General features: G+C 38.9%; 1 long non-coding RNA gene across 2 annotated transcripts; it reads left to right on the top strand.

Annotated features, from left to right (window-relative positions):
- The first annotated feature begins 17,906 nt into the window (after window positions 1-17,906).
- LOC113314925 lies at window positions 17,907-19,813 on the top strand. 2 transcript variants are annotated; one of them, XR_003342616.1, is made up of 5 exons: window positions 17,907-18,171; window positions 18,290-19,077; window positions 19,216-19,273; window positions 19,675-19,725; window positions 19,768-19,790. It is a non-coding gene; the product is annotated as an uncharacterized LOC113314925 (long non-coding RNA). The 2 variants fall into 2 exon arrangements; XR_003342615.1 differs by having other exon boundaries at window positions 19,675-19,813.
- The last annotated feature ends 889 nt before the right edge of the window (window positions 19,814-20,702 follow it).

Genomic DNA, 20,702 nt, shown 5'->3' with positions numbered 1-20,702 from the left:
TTACAATTCATACATTTGAAGACAACATGGACAACATCACAAGTGAGTTGGTCTTGTAAATAGGAATAGGACCCAAGGGAACCAAGTTCTAGCGAACAGTCTACGCATGTCAACTAATGGTATAGACGCTTAGTGAAATTTTAAACGTCACATAACAAATTTGTGACAGTCTTTGTTAGTCTACAACCCTAATGCATCAAGTGCATGTTTTACGACCCAGACCCTAATTAACCCCTAAATATAAGACCCTTTTACAAAATATATCCATTAAAAACCTCTAAACATTTACAAATTTCTATTCCTTGTTCCCACTGATGTCTAGATGGCAGAATATTGGTAGTCCCCGGCAACGGCGCCAAAAACTTGGTAGGCTTCTAAAAGATATTATATTTAAATGCAAAAAGATCCCCGGCAGCGGCGCCAAAAACTTGGTAGGCTTCTAAAAGATATTATATTTAAATGCAAAAAGATCCCCGGCAGCGGCGCCAAAAACTTGGTGGGCCCCGAAAGGGTATAGAAATTGAGCGCAAATAAAAACGGGGGCCTACAGTAATACCGCAAGTGCACGGTCGTCAGTTGTAGCTCGTGCAAGTACGGGTCGATCCACAGAGATCGGGTGTGTTTCGGAAGTGTTTCTTGCTAATTGGGTTCCTAAATTGTTGTTGGGTTTTGAAGCCTTTTGGCTTAAATTGGGCTTTGAGTGCTAATGGGTTTGTTCAAAATAAAAAGAACTGAGCTTGGGCTCAGTTATATTTAAAGTGCAAATGGGCTTGGCTATTTGAACTAGGCCTTTGGTCTTAACTATGGAATGGGCCTTAGTGAATTTGGGCTTTGGTCTTTAACAAATGGGCTTTGGTTAAGCCCACAGATGACTGAATTGGGCTTCAGTTTGAAGTGTGACTTGGGCTTGGGATGTATTGGGCTTAGCTATTGAACTAGGCCTTTTGGGCTTTGGACTCAGTCAAGGATCTGGGCCTTTGGGTTCAGTTGGCTTGGTTTAGCTAGGCCTTTGGGCTTAGTGAACTGTGGCTGGACTTGGCAGGAAGAAGCAGCAGCAGGCAACAGAAGGGCTGCAGCAGCAGCTGCAGGGGAAGGAAAGCAGCAGCAGCAAGACTGCACAGCAGCTGCACAAGCAGTGCAAGTAGCAGCAGCAGGAGCAAGGGCTGCACAGCAAGGCAAGTGCACAACAAGAAAAGAAGTAGCAGCACAAGCAGCAGGAGCAAGAGTGGCAGCAGCTTGGCAGGGCAGCTGCACAAGCAGTGCAAAGAAAGAGCTGCACAGCAGCACAAGAGAGCACACAGCAGGGGACAGCAAATAGAATGTACAAGCAAGGAACAAAGCAACAGCAAATAAAAGTGAAACAGAAGCAAAATGAAATTACAGTGGACAAAACAATGCAAAAGCAACAGAAAATAAAATGAAAGATACAACAGGGCAACAGCAAAAGCAAAGAACAAAACAAGAATGGACCAAGGCCTAAGGCCAAGGGCAGGGGTGATAAAGAAACTGACAAGAAGCAATACTAAGGCAAGAATACAGGCATTCCTATAGAATGGGTTGAAAACTAGCTTGCTATAAGCACTAGCTTCTCCCAATGCACAATCAACACTACAACCTAAGCATACAAGGAGAATGGCAAGAACATCAGCTTGCTATGAGCACTGATTTCTTGCCATTGCACAATCAGCACATTGCTTCACAGATACCTAGCCTAGCATTCCTTCAAATTGACAGTGACAAAGCATCAACAAACATGATAGTGAATTGATACTAACAGTGAGCAACATCTAAACAGGATACAACTAACTGAACTAACAATAACAGAACATTTAACATATTTATAACAGAACATTTAACAGAACATACTAACTGAGCAAGAAATTAACAGAACATTTAACATATAACAGAACAAAGCAAGAAATTAACAAAACACAGCAAGAGAATTAACTACTAGCACATTTAACTGAAACATGAAAATTCAACAGGACAAGAGAATTAACAGAACTTAGCAGTCCTGGATGTGGGCTAATCCCAACATGAGTCTTTACATCACACCCACAGTCCCAATTTATAGTTACAAGCACAATTAGGGTTCTACACAAAAAATCCCCAAATTGACAGTAGACTAGGGTTTTGATTTTCGAGCTTACCAAACGTGATAAGACGAGTCCGTCTTCAACCCATGCTTCTTCTCCCTTCTCTGCTCCTTCCCATGCCTTCAATTTCTCTTTCTAGCTTCACTAATTCGTCAACCATTCACCTAGGGTTTCGGCAGGGGAGAAATTGACGAATTAGGGGGCTATAAAGATGGGTAATAGTTGTAGGAAGGTAGGGGTGATGATGGTGGAGGTGTGGTGGTGGTAGAGGAGTTGGTGATGGAGTCAGAGCAGGTGGAGAAGGTGGTGGTGTACGGTGGTTCTGTGGAGAAGATGGTGGAGAGGGTATGGCTCGACTGTGTTTGGGGTAGGGGGTGTGTTTGGGTTAGGTGGATGGGCTCGGGTACTAGGGTGTAAGGCGAATGCATCGAGTCTTGATGTTCTGTGACTCTGAGCTGCGAGATTCGGAGATGGTAGGTAGATCGGACGGTGATGCGGAGGTAAGCGATGAGCGACCGTTGGATTATATGATACAACAAAATAAACGGTACTTGATGGAGTTAGGTACTGTAGTGTTAGTCGGAGATATCAAACTTTGATGCACAGCAAGGGAGCGACCGTTGGATTCAACTACCATCTAATCTGAAGGCTTGGAATTTCAGCGCTGTGGTGCTTGGCAGAGACATCAGATTTTGATGCTCAGCAAGGAGCGACCGTCGGATGCTTCTGAGAAATGATCTGATGGCTGAGAACGGAGGCGCTTTTGTGTGTAGAAAATGAGGTTGTGCGCACCATTCTTCGCGGCTTCCTTGCGTAATTTCTCCCGGCTTTTCACTACTTTTCTGCTCTTTTCGCTCCGCGACTCATCCGAACTTTATTTATTACCTAAAAATGCAAAATTAATTAATAAAAATATTTATTCTTTAAAACAATGAAAATACAGAATATGGGATAAAATGTAGAATTAATGCATAAAAGATGAGTTAAATGCCAACAAAAAGGGATAGATATATACAATATTTGGCACTCATCAAATACCCCCAAACCTGAATTTTACTTGTCCTCAAGTAAAACAAAACTAGGGAAATCCTAACTATACCACTGTCGCTGGTCTCTCGAATGCATTTAGCGTATGCACTAAGCCTTTTAAACCACTAAGTGTCCCTAGTGGACGAGTGAAGTCTCGTGAAGGTTTACCAGAGGTGTGCCTACAAAACCTAAGGACAAAATATAAGCTCAGATTCCATCAAACGTGACATGTGCAAAACAGTTAAGCTCACAGCAAAATGGAGATGTCAATCTAGCTATCGAAGGCACAATCCTAGCACTGATAACAAAAAAAGACATGTGATAAGAGTGTAAAGTGTATCTACACATGTGTAAAGAAAGATCTGAAGTCATGACTACTAATCACCAAGAGATAGTTTCTCAGGCTAAGAACTGAGGTCGAAATCTAGCTAGCTGTCCGGACTTTACGAGAATTGTGAATGAGTTGGAGGTATTTCACAATTACTCGCGTTGTACATCAATGGCATACACCCTCCTTGCTTATTACAAGAAACAACAAAAAACTATTTACATGACTCTTATTTACATTGACTACTCTCTTTTATTTTTGGAACAAGAGAGGATGATGGAATTGATAAATACTTGATTTTTTTTTTTTTTTTTTTTTTTTTTTTTTTTTTTTTTTTTTTTTTTGAGGAAACACTTTTGATACAAATACAAAAGGAAACAAAAGATTACATGACACTTTGCAAGAGGTAGCCCTTTTTGATGCACCCAGTTAAATTCGATGGTTGTCTTTCTTAATGTAACCTCCACCTTCTATCCCAACCAACCAAAGAACAAGCTAGTCAAGTTTCGTTCAGTATTCTAAAGTGATTGGCAATCGTAACTTCCTATCAAACACCTTGAAGATCGAGGCCATACATGTATTGGTAGATCGTGCGCGTGCAAATTTCTTATCACTATGTGAATTGTGCTAGAATCAGGGTGCCTAAATATCTAGACTAAGACTCCTAATAAATACATATTTGCACAAGAGTCAACATTTCAAGGTAAATGAGCTCCATTTTTTATGATTTTTCATTTTTTAATTTTTTTCAATTTTGATTTTTCAATTTTTTTTTTTTGGAATTTTTCAATTTTTTCAAAAAGAAGAAGGAGTTCGTTTTCAATTATAGCATATTATCGTGGTATCTACTCTATACCCCCAAACCTAAAACATTGTCCTCAATGTTTCAAAATATGGAAAGTTAAAATGCAACATATGGAAAGGGACATGCTGAGTAGAGTAAAAGGAGAGAGAATACCCGATTTCGGCGAAAGCAGAATTAAAACTCCGTTATTCAAGGCAAAAAATCCAACATGTTTCAGCCGAGATCATATTGGATTAGCAAAATATATACAAAAGGAACAAAAGGGTTGTTAAGAAATTGTATCTACTGGATTATATACAAAAAAATCACCATACACCAAAAGTCTAAAGAGTTGAGGATCAACCCAAAAGAAAAAGTGTAGAGACATGGAAAGTTTTAAAACACTAAAATTGGACTTAAATGGGAGAAAAATAAAACTTTTTTTTTTTTTTTTTTTTTTTTTTTTTTTTTAGAAAAAATAAAATTTGGTTTTTGAATTGGGAGCGCGCCCACTGTTGTCCTCTAATGGAATGGAAGGCTGCGACCCAAGAAACACTAAGTTTTAATTTTGAAAGTTTAATTTGGCCCAGTTGGTTAAGGCCCGACGTTTGTTTTAAAACTTTGGTTTCGAGGTCCACTCACAAGTCCACAATCAGTTATAAGCTCAGCTGGGTTTAAACCCAGAGTCCAAAATATAAGTCCAATGGAAGAATTTAAACAAGCCCACACAAAATAAATACAAGCCCACAAATTAAACAACAAGCCTACAAATAAATTATTACAAACCCAAAATAAAAAAATAAAAAGCCCAAAAAAATTGGGTTAATTATTACAAGCCCACAATTAAATAAATTTGGAAGCCCACAGGTTGGGTTCTCTCAATTGAATGGGTTTAGGCTTACCTTTCTAGCACAGCCCAGCTGCTCTGATATTGTTGCAAAAACCCAGTTGGGTTTTGGTTCTTTTCCTTAGTGGCGTCCCAGCAGAGGAAAAACAGGTTCAGAATCAGCAGGTCCAACAGCAAATGAAATGAAGCAGATGCAGATGCAAATGCTATGCAATGAAATACAAAATAGCTAAGACAAACACAGATAAAACACAGCACCAATCCCCGGCAACGGCGCCAAAAACTTGGTAGTCCCCGGCAACGGCGCCAAAAACTTGGTAGGCTTCTAAAAGATATTATATTTAAATGCAAAAAGATCCCCGGCAGCGGCGCCAAAAACTTGGTAGGCTTCTAAAAGATATTATATTTAAATGCAAAAAGATCCCCGGCAGCGGCGCCAAAAACTTGGTGGGCCCCGAAAGGGTATAGAAATTGAGCGCAAATAAAAACGGGGGCCTACAGTAATACCGCAAGTGCACGGTCGTCAGTTGTAGCTCGTGCAAGTACGGGTCGATCCACAGAGATCGGGTGTGTTTCGGAAGTGTTTCTTGCTAATTGGGTTCCTAAATTGTTGTTGGGTTTTGAAGCCTTTTGGCTTAAATTGGGCTTTGAGTGCTAATGGGTTTGTTCAAAATAAAAAGAACTGAGCTTGGGCTCAGTTATATTTAAAGTGCAAATGGGCTTGGCTATTTGAACTAGGCCTTTGGTCTTAACTATGGAATGGGCCTTAGTGAATTTGGGCTTTGGTCTTTAACAAATGGGCTTTGGTTAAGCCCACAGATGACTGAATTGGGCTTCAGTTTGAAGTGTGACTTGGGCTTGGGATGTATTGGGCTTAGCTATTGAACTAGGCCTTTTGGGCTTTGGACTCAGTCAAGGATCTGGGCCTTTGGGTTCAGTTGGCTTGGTTTAGCTAGGCCTTTGGGCTTAGTGAACTGTGGCTGGACTTGGCAGGAAGCAGCAGCAGGCAACAGAAGGGCTGCAGCAGCAGCTGCAGGGGAAGGAAAGCAGCAGCAGCAAGACTGCACAGCAGCTGCACAAGCAGTGCAAGTAGCAGCAGCAGGAGCAAGGGCTGCACAGCAAGGCAAGTGCACAACAAGAAAAGAAGTAGCAGCACAAGCAGCAGGAGCAAGAGTGGCAGCAGCTTGGCAGGGCAGCTGCACAAGCAGTGCAAAGAAAGAGCTGCACAGCAGCACAAGAGAGCACACAGCAGGGGACAGCAAATAGAATGTACAAGCAAGGAACAAAGCAACAGCAAAATAAAAGTGAACAGAAGCAAATGAAAATTACAGTGGACAAAACAATGCAAAAGCAACAGAAAATAAAATGAAAGATACAACAGGGCAACAGCAAAAGCAAAGAACAAAACAAGAATGGACCAAGGCCTAAGGCCAAGGGCAGGGGTGATAAAGAAACTGACAAGAAGCAATACTAAGGCAAGAATACAGGCATTCCTATAGAATGGGTTGAAAACTAGCTTGCTATAAGCACTAGCTTCTCCCAATGCACAATCAACACTACAACCTAAGCATACAAGGAGAATGGCAAGAACATCAGCTTGCTATGAGCACTGATTTCTTGCCATTGCACAATCAGCACATTGCTTCACAGATACCTAGCCTAGCATTCCTTCAAATTGACAGTGACAAAGCATCAACAAACATGATAGTGAATTGATACTAACAGTGAGCAACATCTAAACAGGATACAACTAACTGAACTAACAATAACAGAACATTTAACATATTTATAACAGAACATTTAACAGAACATACTAACTGAGCAAGAAATTAACAGAACATTTAACATATAACAGAACAAAGCAAGAAATTAACAAAACACAGCAAGAGAATTAACTACTAGCACATTTAACTGAAACATGAAAATTCAACAGGACAAGAGAATTAACAGAACTTAGCAGTCCTGGATGTGGGCTAATCCCAACATGAGTCTTTACATCACACCCACAGTCCCAATTTATAGTTACAAGCACAATTAGGGTTCTACACAAAAATCCCCAAATTGACAGTAGACTAGGGTTTTGATTTTCGAGCTTACCAAACGTGATAAGACGAGTCCGTCTTCAACCCATGCTTCTTCTCCCTTCTCTGCTCCTTCCCATGCCTTCAATTTCTCTTTCTAGCTTCACTAATTCGTCAACCATTCACCTAGGGTTTCGGCAGGGGAGAAATTGACGAATTAGGGGGCTATAAAGATGGGTAATAGTTGTAGGAAGGTAGGGGTGATGGTGGAGGTGTGGTGGTGGTAGAGGAGTTGGTGATGGAGTCAGAGCAGGTGGAGAAGGTGGTGGTGTACGGTGGTTCTGTGGAGAAGATGGTGGAGAGGGTATGGCTCGACTGTGTTTGGGGTAGGGGGTGTGTTTGGGTTAGGTGGATGGGCTCGGGTACTAGGGTGTAAGGCGAATGCATCGAGTCTTGATGTTCTGTGACTCTGAGCTGCGAGATTCGGAGATGGTAGGTAGATCGGACGGTGATGCGGAGGTAAGCGATGAGCGACCGTTGGATTATATGATACAACAAAATAAACGGTACTTGATGGAGTTAGGTACTGTAGTGTTAGTCGGAGATATCAAACTTTGATGCACAGCAAGGGAGCGACCGTTGGATTCAACTACCATCTAATCTGAAGGCTTGGAATTTCAGCGCTGTGGTGCTTGGCAGAGACATCAGATTTTGATGATCAGCAAGGAGCGACCGTCGGATGCTTCTGAGAAATGATCTGATGGCTGAGAACGGAGGCGCTTTTGTGTGTAGAAAATGAGGTTGTGCGCACCATTCTTCGCGGCTTCCTTGCGTAATTTCTCCCGGCTTTTCACTACTTTTCTGCTCTTTTCGCTCCGCGACTCATCCGAACTTTATTTATTACCTAAAAATGCAAAATTAATTAATAAAAATATTTATTCTTTAAAACAATGAAAATACAGAATATGGGATAAAATGTAGAATTAATGCATAAAAGATGAGTTAAATGCCAACAAAAAGGGATAGATATATACAATATTTGGCACTCATCAAATATCGAAATCAGAATCAAACTCATTAAGTCTTTCAAAATCCTCTTGATGTGCAATGGAATTCTTAAGCATCAGAAAAGTGGAATTCCATCTTGTGTCTACGTCTAAACTAACTGACTTTCCAGACAATCTACATTGTGCCAATGATGTTTCAAACTTCTCTTTCCTTGCTTGTGAAGACTTTACAAATTTAACACAATCTTTAATACCCTCTATAAACCCAGAAACTACTTTCATGCCATAATCAAATGCAATATGTGGTTGCTACACCTCATGTGAAACATTTTTCCTCCAAGCAACAAACAATTCTTACCATCTATCCAACTAATAAGATTTATCATCATAACACCATTACCTGGAGCATTATCAGCAGTCAAAGCGAAAATTTTCATATCTATGTTCCATTCTAAAGTGCAAATTTTGATAAAATCTGAGAGAGCATCTCCTGTATGTGGTGATGGCACTACAATGTAAGCTAAGGTTTTGGCAGTCAAATTCCACTCATCATCTATAAAATGACATGTAACACAACAATAACCATCTTTAGTGTGTTTGACAGTCCACGTATCAGTTGTAAGACTACATTTAGAAGTTAAATTCTCTAATTGTAATTTCAATTCATTTTTCATTTCAACACAACACCTCAACATACTTGTATTCCTACATGGCATTTTAGCAGCAGGGTTCAAAGACTTAACAAACTCTCTAAAATAGATATGCTCAACCATGTTAAGAGGGTAATCATGCTTAGCGATCATTGTAACAAGGCAATTCCTAGTAACCATAGGCTCATACTTTCAATTAAGTAATTTAACTTGGTTATTACCTCCTTTTTTTAAGTGCAGTAGTAATCTTCATCTGGCCTGGCTTGTTTTCAGGATTCTCGTGGAAGGTTTTTAGATGTTGAGACAAGCGGGTAGTTCCTTGTTCACTACAAGCAAGTATCAACCTTTTACAATGATGACATTCACCCATAAGGACAACCTCTTCCTCATTCGGCTTACCTTTTACAGGCATTACAATAATTTTCCTAGTGAATTCATCCCATGCTGGTGACCTTGTTGTACGCAATTTCTTCAATGCAGCAATAACAAGTGGATGATATTCATCTGTTACTTCTGTTAATCTCTTACTCGAAGAAGGTGTTGTTGAAGCAATTGTTGAACATTCAACACTTTGATCTTCTTGTTCTGGTTGTTCGGAATTTGGTTGACTGCTTGAAGTTCCAACTCTATTGGATGCTCTTTGACTTTGAGACATTCTGAGAACAACATGAACCAAGTATTAGATGACCAAACAATCATACATACAAACTTAGCTTTCAAATTTGGACATAAAAAGGCAAACCATATATAGAACATGAAAAGCTGAAAAGGAAAAACATGCAATTTACAATACATGACTCCACCTAATAGCACCCTTAAGAATGTGTTCAAAGCATCAATCTCATATTATGGTTCCATTCTGTAACATCAACTGTGAAAGTATCATCTTCTAATTCAATTTAACACGTGCAAATATGCATTTTTCATCAGCAGACACAAATTTATCAAAACACCACTACTTTAAGAAAACTATAAACTGAGATGATGAGAATATAAACTATAAAACATAATTGTTCAAAGCATGTTTTGTTTCTGTTTCTCTATATCTCGAACATTTCACCATGCTTTGTTTCAAGCAGCATACCCTACCAACTGACCAATCTAAAAATTTCAGGCTACAATCACTTAACTCAACAAATTGTCTACATACATCCTTCTAAACAGATACTCAAGCATTCATGTCACTTAACGCAACAACACAAAACCAACCGCCTCCGAAAAAAACGCTCTCACACCCAAAACCCGTTATTTTTCTGGTTTTTCACTCAAACCCTAAATTCAAATCTAAACCCATTGATTCCAATGAATTTCTGTAGCTAAATCGCAGTTGTGCCCACCCAAATCAGTCGAAACTTAATCTGTAACCAATTCTTCTTTGTCCAAACATGTTTTCTGAATTCTAATTCATTTTTACAATGCCTAACCTTTCTAATGTAAACCCAAATTCTATCTGCTGGCGAATTCAATCTCATATTAATGATACATCCCATCCTACTTTACCGGATTATGAGCGGATTTTGAGAAGGTTGCAGTTTGGGTTCAATCAGAGTAAGCCGCGTCTTTTTTCCTTCCTATTTCTTCTGCAATTCGAGATGGCTGAATTGATTTGGCTTGGTAGGATTTATCATCTCAGTTGGGTATTGGGTTATCAAACCAGGTATTTATGATGCCTTTGCGTATTGAATTTTCTCAAGATGGTCTTCATCAATAAGATTATATGCTATTGGTTAGATTTTAGGTTGTTAAAATTTCTAAGCAGCTGTCTGGACTTGCTTTACACTTGCCTCCATGTTTTTTCATTACAATCACAACCCCTGTCATTTCTCTGACTAAACCTGTTGTCACTGAAAATACCTATGTGTTATTCTTTCATCCTCTGACATAACCAACTTTGTTGTTGTTGTTAATCCTCACCAATGGGATGAATATGGTTTTAATACCCCCGAATCATATGTTAATCCAAATCCATATGAAATTTCATGGGAACCCATTCATAACATTTCCACCAAAAGACCTATCCCTAGCCATTATTTATACAACTTTCATCCTGAAGAGCTAGAAGCATTCAATCCCATAGACCTATACTCACCTGCCAATTCTGATTCAGATGCTGCTTCATCATCCAGAGCTCACCTCTGGACTACTTTTGAAGATTATAGAAATTGGATAGTAAGTGAACCTGACACAAAAATGAGGAAAACTTACCAGGAACTTGCAGTGAAGAATCCTGCTCTGTTGGTTGATATTTATCAAGCTGATTCTGCAGCTCCTCCAGATTCCCCTCCTGTAAAACCAGACTCTGTCCCTATGGATATCTGGGTCTCCTTGGGATATGATGATGGAGCAAGTACATCTCAGCAAGGACACAAAGACGAAGAGGAAGAACCACCAATTGGTGATTACAAAGGTAAAGGCATTATGAAGTATAAGTAATTCCACAATTTTAACAGAGAACATAAGTTATACCTATCTCAATCTGGGTTAAACTCAGGGACAGATGAAGAATCATTGAAGATTGATTACTAGATTGTACTTGGGTTGGCCAACGTTTTTTCTACCCACTTCTTTAAGAGTATTACTGTGAGTTTAGGTTAATTAGGTTCTTGTATGTAAGTTAGTCTTGTAAGTTAATATTGTATCAGTAGAGTTTAGAGTTAATTAGCTACTCTCAGTCCAGTTGTGTCTCTGCATTACTGTTATTTCTGTAAGTTAGAGTGTGTTAGTGCAAAAGTCATACTTAGGTATTATATTAGCTAGTGTTTGTCTGTCAACAGTTATAATTTGGTTTGAAGTGTGGCTGTTAATTTGTCTGTAATAAGTGTGTGCTGTAACAATGTGTTTGTAATAGAGTATTGGTTTTAGTGTGTTTGTATAACGTTTTGTGGGATTCTTTCTTGTTGTTTTCTTTTGGGCCTAAAATAACCAATTGACACACTTCAAGATTATTATACGAAGCCCACAACTCTGCTCTTGGATCTACTACAGCCTTCTGAACAACGGCTGTACGGACAGCTAGAAGGATTATCAGACAGACAACGGAGTTTCAACTACAATTAACTGAGTGGTACAACACCAACAGTTTTTTTGTACTTCAAGCATAACAAACAAGCATAATTGGAGCCTATTATAACTTCATCATCTGAGTCAACTATGGATAGTAATATATCCGTACTAGCTTTGAACTGTGGTATCAACCAAGATCCCACAATCCAACATTTGCGTGGAATAATGTCAGCACATCGACCGAATATGGTGTTTCTCTCGGAAACTCTTGCATCTGAACAACATATGAACTCAGTCCAGAGGACCTTACGATTTGACAACAGTGTTACTGTTCCGAGAATAGGACACAGAGGTGGTCTATGCCTAATGTGGAAAAACATAATACATGTGCAGATCCTAAGTCACTCTCAAAGATACATTCATGTGCTTGTTACACCGCAACCTCACCCAGCTACCAGATGGGATTTATGGAACAATTTCTACGATATTTTCCAACCTTCGCCATTGCCTTGGGTACTGATTGGAGACTTCAATGATGTCATCCTAAAATCCGAAAAGAAAGGAGGACAGCAGGTAATATATGCTCAAACCCAACCGTTCTTAAATATGATTGACATAGCAGGATTGATAGATCTCGGTTTCCAATGTGATCCATTTACATGGACAAATCGTCAACAAGGCGAGGATTTTATTATGGATTAGACAGGGCCATGGCAAACCAAAGATGGAGAACAACCAACCCTCATGCAGCTGTCATACATCTTCCACGAATCGCATCAGATCATGATCTTATCCTTCTTAGAACCAAACACTTGAATTGGGGCAATGAGAGGCCTTATAAATTTGAACACCTTTGGTTATCCCATCCTAATATCCACCACATTGTCAATGGTGCTTGGGAAAGAGCATTTGATGAGGAGCCGACGACCAATCTTCAAATCAAACTCATTACCACGGCAAACATCCTTATGCAATGCAATAAGGAAATTTTTGGTCATCTCCCCACCATGATAAAAACATCCATGGCACAAATACAATTTGCACAACATCAATGTTCAATTCAAACAGGTACGATAATAACTCATTGGATACAGCAGGAAAAGGAACTTCACGCAGCCCACATATCCCTACTGCAGTGTCACGCCACATACTGGTAACAACGGGCAAGAATTCAATGGCTCCAATATGGAGACAGAAACACATCCTTTTTCCACACAACAACAACTATACACCGAAGCTGCAACACCATACAACAACTGCGCGATCAGAGCAACAATTGGGTTTTTGAAAAAACCAAATTATTGACCCGCTGTTACAACATTTCACCAATCAATATACAACGCTTAGTACCAGACTGGATGACTGGTTATTCTCCACAATCTCCCCACGATTAACAACAAACCAGTGCACTACTCTGGACCAAGCTGTAACTGAAGATGAAATAAAAGAGGCACTTTGGTCGATTGGATCAGAAAAGGCCCCGGGACCGGATGGATTCACAAGTAAGTTTTTCAAAGTTTTTTGGGATACCACTAAATTCCAACTTATTGCAATGGTCCGGAAATTCTTTGAGAATTTTAATATGCATCCCCTGATGAACCACACAAATCTCACACTCATACCAATAGGAGAACACCCAACAACTGCATCCCAATTTAAACCTATTGGTTTGTGTAATGTTACCTACAAAATCATAGCCAAAATCCTGGTAAACCGATTACGACCACTACTGCCGTTTATTATTAGCCCCTACCAAAGTGCCTTTGTACCTCATAGATCGATTCAGCATAACATAACCATAGCAGGGGAACTTTTCCATTACATCAGAACCTCCCACATAACCAAAGAACCAAAAGTAGGACTTAAATTAGATATTCAGAAAGCTTATGACAGCTTGGACTGGGGATTCGTGAAGAGAACTTCTGTAGAATTTGGTTTCCGAGAGAAATTTATCCAATATATCATGTTATGTATCTCCACGGTAACGTACTCCGTCAATGTCAATGGCACTCCACATGTATATATATCACCTTCTCGAGGAATAAGACAGGGAGACCCGTTATCACCTTATATATTTATCATATGTGCGAAGATCCTTTCAACAAATTTGGCGCACCTGGAACACACAAACAACATTTCAGGATTGAGTATCTCCAAGAAAGCTCCACCAATACTTCACTTAATGTATGCTGATGATTTTCTTCTAACGTTCAAAGCATCTAGACATAATAGTACTCAACTCAAAAAAACTACTTGATGCTTATTCCGGCTCAGCTGGACAGCATCAAGTCTAGTATAATCCATCATCCTCAACTTGACCCCAATGTAATCGGTGAGATCCAAAACTTCTTCGACATGCCGGCTACTTCAACACCACCATTGTACTTGGGAATTCAATTCAAAAGTGGAAGAACATCAACAAATATTTTTCGTCCATTACTACAACGAATGGCTCGCAAAGCAAAAGGATGAAAAAAGAAATGCCTCAATCAAAAAGGAAGGTTAGTACTCATAAAACTTCTCTACTACCTACTGCTAATCACGTTATGCAGACAAACCTTCTACCGATGCACGTTCACAAGGAAGTAGATAAAATTACTAGGAACTTTTTTTGGGGTCATGATGCTTCTAACCAAAAAACTACACCCTATGGGATGGGATAAATTGTCAAAACCCTTAGCCGAGGGGGGATTGGGAATTAGGAAAAGTTTAGACCACAACAAAGCCCTGCTACTCAAGCGAGTTTGGCAAATTCATGATCATCCTGATTCAATTTATACATCAACGTACCGGGAAAAATATTTCAACAATGAATTTTTTCTCCAATCCAACCAACCCCCTACCTCGGCTAGACCAATATGGAAACAACTTTTTTCCCTTCTACCTTGTATCGCTCCTCATATTTTTCACAAAATAGGCACCGGAAATTCAATTCGGATTAATTCAAATTGGATACCAGATCATCCACCCCTAGACCAAAACCAATGCCAAAATTTCCATTTCGTGTCTGATCTTATAGATGCCACTTCAAATGCTTGGATCCATGACCGATTGACTCAATTACCACAATCGGCTAGATTCAGGATTGTCAACATTCACCTTCCGCAAGATGGTCCCCCAGCCAAAATTATTTGGCCTTACACAAAATCTGAAAAATATACAGTTAGCTCAGGATACCGGATGCTCACTCACCAACCCAATACAACCAATTCTAGCAATCAGCTACAACCTTCAACTCACATATGGACATGAAAATGCCCCCCAAAAATACATCTTTTCTTGTGGAAAGCTGTTAATGAAGGCTTACCTACCTTCACTCTACTATATAAAATCCACCTTATTACCTCCAACCTATGTCCTAGATGTAACTTATCTCCCGAAACAACTAAACATATCCTTCTCACGTGTCAGTTCGCCACAAAAGTTCGGGACCTTCTCTTCAATCGTCATGAAACAGATCATTCCTTTCAACACCAAAGACCTCAACTGTTAAATCCATCAACCACCATTAACCAATTACTACAAATTAAACAATCTTCAGAAGCAACAACTTCCTTCTGCTTCACCTTGTAGGCACTTTGGTTAGCTAGAAACGATCTGATTTATGGAAGGAAACATAAGCCGCCTTCCGATATAGTCAAATTGGCAAACCACATGCATCAGGAATACGATTGGGGGACTTCAGTGCTACCTCCACCACTACCCGGCATGAATGCTACAACACAGGACGCTCAGCATGCCGGACGACTAGAACAATTCAAGTTGGATGGAAACCACCGGAACCACATTGGATCAAAATCAACACTGATGGAGATGCTCGCGGTCACCCAGGACCCGAGGGGGAGGTTTTATTTGCAGAGACTCGACAACCACAGTTATTGTTGCAATGGCCCAACCTTTGGGAATCACAACGGCGTTGCTAGCAGAGACATGGGCATTACTCATGGCATTGAGAACAATCACACTTTACCAATGGACTAGAATTTACATTGAATCAGATTCACAGACCCTTGTTCATTTCGTCAAACAACAGGCATATCCTCCATGGTATTTGGGAGACATGATTATTGAGATCACCAAAAGACTAGAAGAAATTCCCCATCACAAAATTCTACACATTACCGGGAAGCAAACCAAACAGCAAACACTCATGCTAATCATGCGGTGGATAATAGTCAACATGGAGTATTGTAACTAAAATTTGGGAATATACGGTTCCCGATTTTCTAACGCAAAATGTATTAAATGACACCAGGGGAACAACGTTCCCACGTGTAATTCCGCTTTAATTAAATTAAATAAAATTTCATGCTTCAAAAAAAAAAGATACTCAAGCAACTATTACAAATTAACAATAACACGCTGATTTCACTGTACAAAGAAATCAAGTACTCAAATTGATAAACCCATTTCTCCAATTTTTAAATCCAATATGACCAACTTTCCCTTGCTTGCATCAAACATAAAACACAAATCTACATAATAAATTAATAATTATGTCAATTTCATGCTTCACAACAACAATAACAACAACAATCAAACACCAGGCAAGCTCCAATCGATTTGTGTAAAAAATGAAAACCTAATTTCGAATTTCTTAATTTCAGATATCTCAAACCCTAATTTCAGAAACATCAACGATGAGTTGATTTTAACAAAAATAAACAAAGGATTTAGTCGTTTAGATTCTTTACTTGTTTTCTAAATGAAAAACTAATCTTCTCTAGAATCTCTGACCAAAATCAAAACGTCACCAACTACAGATCTAACTCACGAGTCATGATTCAATCTTTCTTTTAGTCTCTGAATTCCAATCAAACCCTCCTTTTGAATCTATCGATCTCTATATACCTATCTCTCGATCAAACCCTCTCTATGACTCCCTCAGTTTCTTGATCTCTCGATCTCTTTCTGTTAAGAATGAGAAGAAAAAAATGTTAAAGAGACCAAAGACTCGAAGAGTAATTCTCGACATCTAATACTTGAGGGTTGGAAATTACAAGTATACCCCTAGACTATTGGATGTCGGATATTAACCTAACGGAATGACCCTCATCCGATTCCGATAGGGTTAAGAGGAAAAATCCGATAATATGTCCGGTTTCTAAATCCGATATCCGATATATCGGATTAAATCATATGATTTTTGTTAAAGGGAGAGCGAATTGTGATTCGAGGAGCGCAAAAACCGTAGTCGACTCACCTAGGTAGACTGAGTTTATACATATATCGGATCCATACCAAATTACCCCCAATTAATATTTACAACTTTACACAGTTACTTGTATCAACCCCGTCTTCTTCTTCTTTGAGCAATTAAACCCTAAAACCTAACTCATCGTATAGCCTTCAACCATAACACGTGTTTCTTTTTCCTTGACTTCCTAATTTGACCATATCATCAGCTACACCAAGAACAGAATCATCACGATCATCACGTCTTCACATCATCAGCATTATTATCAAAGGGTTGATGTTAATTTTGACAAAAATCAAGAAGTTTTTCTCGATCCAGAAAGGAACTAGCCCTTTTGCGCCAAGGATAAGAGCAGATTGCTGGCGTGACATGACTATTAATTTTATTTCTTAAACGTGTTCAGAGAGACATGTATGAAGATACTTAAGAATATAGTTTTCTTTTGGAAACTCAAGCTCTGGAATTTTACAAATTCACATTCAGGAAACTAAATGTTTTGATCAATTAATTAAGATTAAGAAAACGATTAGTTTTTTCTTGACCATATAATAATCTATTCTTAACTGAAACCTCTAGTTAATTGGAAGCAGAAAATATGGGTGGAATTTGATTCAAGTAAATGAACGATAATGGTGGTTGCCGAAGGGAAATGCTCCTGTTCAATGAGTCGACTACGGTTTTTGCGCTTCTCGAATCACAATTTGCTCTCCCTTTAACAAAAATCAATCCTATAGTAAGTCGAATTTTCGGAAATGGATTCCGGATTTGAGAAATATATTGCCAGTCCTATGCTGTACCGAGGACAGAGGATGACAACGAATGAGTAAATCGGTAAAATCGGTGAGTAACTAGTGATTTTTCGACAAAATAAAGCCCTCGCTGAAAAGTGAAAACAAGCGAATATTCCTCTAGTCTTTCTACCACCATTAAAAATTCTACTTGTGTCTGCATTTCTCTCATCTCATTTGGGGTTTTACTGAATGTTGTGGTTTTTGATCCATTTCAGATTTTGCTTTATGTTCCTCTACTTGTCTTGCAAAAGCATTTCGGCCTTCAAGCTTATCGATCGACAAAGGTGTTTCACTGGATTTTGATCCAATAGTGTAGAAGAACGACGAGATTCAATTGTTTGTTGTCCTAAAGTTTTCATCATTACTTGTGACATTGACTGCATTATTTTGAGTACCCATGGCTTTTCATTTGTAATAGGTATGATTTTCTGATTTTGCTTCTTAATTTTGGATTTTTTAATTTGTGAACAGCATTCCTTCAATTGCTGGATATTTCTGATTCCACCAGAAAGTGATTGTTTTCTTATTTTACTCAGCATCTTCTTGTAATTACCCACAAACCCATCAAGCTCCCAAAGTGTCTCAACATCAAAAGCTTCAATCTCATCCTGGATGGTGGTGGTTTATGCATAATTCTATCAGGTGTCACAGTCCTCATTCTATCTGGAGTTGATGATGCTAAAACCCTCTGTCGAACAAAACCCAGTCATTCCCTTTCCGATTCATCATCAGAAATCCCAACAACAATGCTGCTACTTCTACTCCCACCATTCTCGTTCTCCATCTTCTTCATATCACTCTCGAATTTCCAATAAGCAGGTTCGAAGTTCTCATTGAATTGATTAACAAGTATTTCAGCTAAAACATTAACTTCATGACCTTTAGGATTGTATTCTAATGCATTGTTGAATGTTAACCTAACATCCGAAGCAAATTCCAAGGGTGTTTTGTATACAGCTTTTCTTTCACAGTACCAAGATCCATTGGGTTGTGAATAATCGAGTTATAATCATGAAGCATCAATTTAATTGAATCAACTGGTTCGTTAAAGATATACCCATGTTTATGTTTCACAAGATTTTTTAAGAATGTACCATATCTCTACTTTGATAAGCAAGCTGTTTGGTCATTGTAATTGTGGAGTCTTGCTAAGTACCTAAGTTGTTTGTTTTGCATCCCTTTTCATGTCAGAGAACTAATTGCTGTTGAAGTTCGAGGCAGGTTACGGTATCGTGGTTATAGCCAGTCCATGGATATATCTCCGGGTACACGGATTTGTACCACTATTGTTTTGCAGTTGTGATTTTGCTCTTGTTAATAACAGGTCATTTTTTACTGGAATTTTTATTTCTATCTTGTCCTGTGTCAGTTCATTGTTTAATCGAGTAGTCAAAATGGTTATCCTTTTGAGTGTTTTTGTTTCCTATGGTTACAATTGGTTCACATTACAATATCATTTCAGGAATATTTCAACTTTCAACAGTAACCTGGTTTATGAAGTTCAGAATGCACAGCTGCAGGTAATCCACATGTTCCCTGTTTTTATTGTGACATGTATGTAAATATGCAAATGTTGCCTGGTTCTCAGAAATAGTGTGTCACAAACTATAATAAGTAACGGATACCAGATAGATTAGAGGACAAAAAAACAGCACAGGAACATTCTGTACTGAAAAATTATGCCGAAGTATGGATAGTTGCGAATTTTTAGATTATTATGAGCTACCAGTTAAAAACATCAAGAAATTTTAATAGATAAGCACATCGCTGTGGAATTGGGGCATGTCTTTCCATTTTGCAAGTGAAAGAGGTGATCATTGTTTTGCTATTATCGTCTGAATAGAAAGATTGAGTAAGCAGTTCACATAGTCAGTTTAATCATTCAATTTAAGTGGCTTAAAGAAGTATTGTTTTTTCACAGTTAGCGAGCTGAGGGACAAAGAGTTGGACTTGAGGACCTTATTCATAAGGGGTAAAGAATTAAGCAATGCAAAAAGTGAGTTAGGTGATTCAGGTCCAGTTGTAACCAAAGCTGATATTTCACCACATTGTTGCTTCTTGCCTTCAGGTCCAGTTGTAACCAAAGCTGATACAACACACTCTACACAGGGGTCATAGGACAAGGTGAGGCTGTTAAAGCTACAAGTAGTGCAATATTACCTTTTATAACTGTTGGTAGGATTTGAGGGCATTCAGCAATGTTTGCTAGAAAACTGAAAGTGGTAGATTGATGATGCCAAGCGCGTGTAGATGTATCAACCTGCACACCTTTGGATCCTCTTGATTCACCTCGAGTTGTACGAATTTACGTACATTGCCTATGTTTTCATTTAGCGGCTCATCATCCTTCATCTCATGGACATCAAACGCAATCAATCTCTGGTATCGGGCAGAAAATCCGGTTACTTGTTGTATTCGTTGCTTCAACCATAGTACAGTCTCGCTAAGATCAACACTTAATGTCACATCTTGAATTAACCCACACGGGTTTGCGATAAGTACATCAACTCCATTAATACCCTCTGCATTTAGAATGTGATTACTTCCGAGAATCTGCTGTAGACTAGTGACTAAATCCTTATTAGCATCATTAGCAATGTTGATCTGTTTTTCATCCTTAAAAGCTTCGGAATAATGCTTATTACGATAAGCATTCGAATATGCAAGATCAGCCTCAGCATCATGTACTTCAAGAAAGTCTTTAACAGCTTCAAAAAAACAGATTGCGATCGACAACATCATTTCTCTCAAGTTGAGGAGAAATCTTTTCAAGATAATAATGAACATCAGTTGGGATAATCGCAAAACAAAGTTCGTTACGATCTGTTTTTCTGAAACCCCAGAGCAGTAACTTGGTTTTTTGGGGTACTATTTTGGTTTCAAATTTTCTAATGAACTCTATCCAGTTGCCGCCGTATAAGACATATTTTATGATATTTGGCCACATGT

This window comes from Papaver somniferum, chromosome 1 (assembly GCF_003573695.1).
Source record: "Papaver somniferum cultivar HN1 chromosome 1, ASM357369v1, whole genome shotgun sequence".
Classification (NCBI taxonomy): domain Eukaryota; kingdom Viridiplantae; phylum Streptophyta; class Magnoliopsida; order Ranunculales; family Papaveraceae; genus Papaver; species Papaver somniferum.
This window is presented reverse-complemented; position numbering and strand designations above follow the sequence as displayed.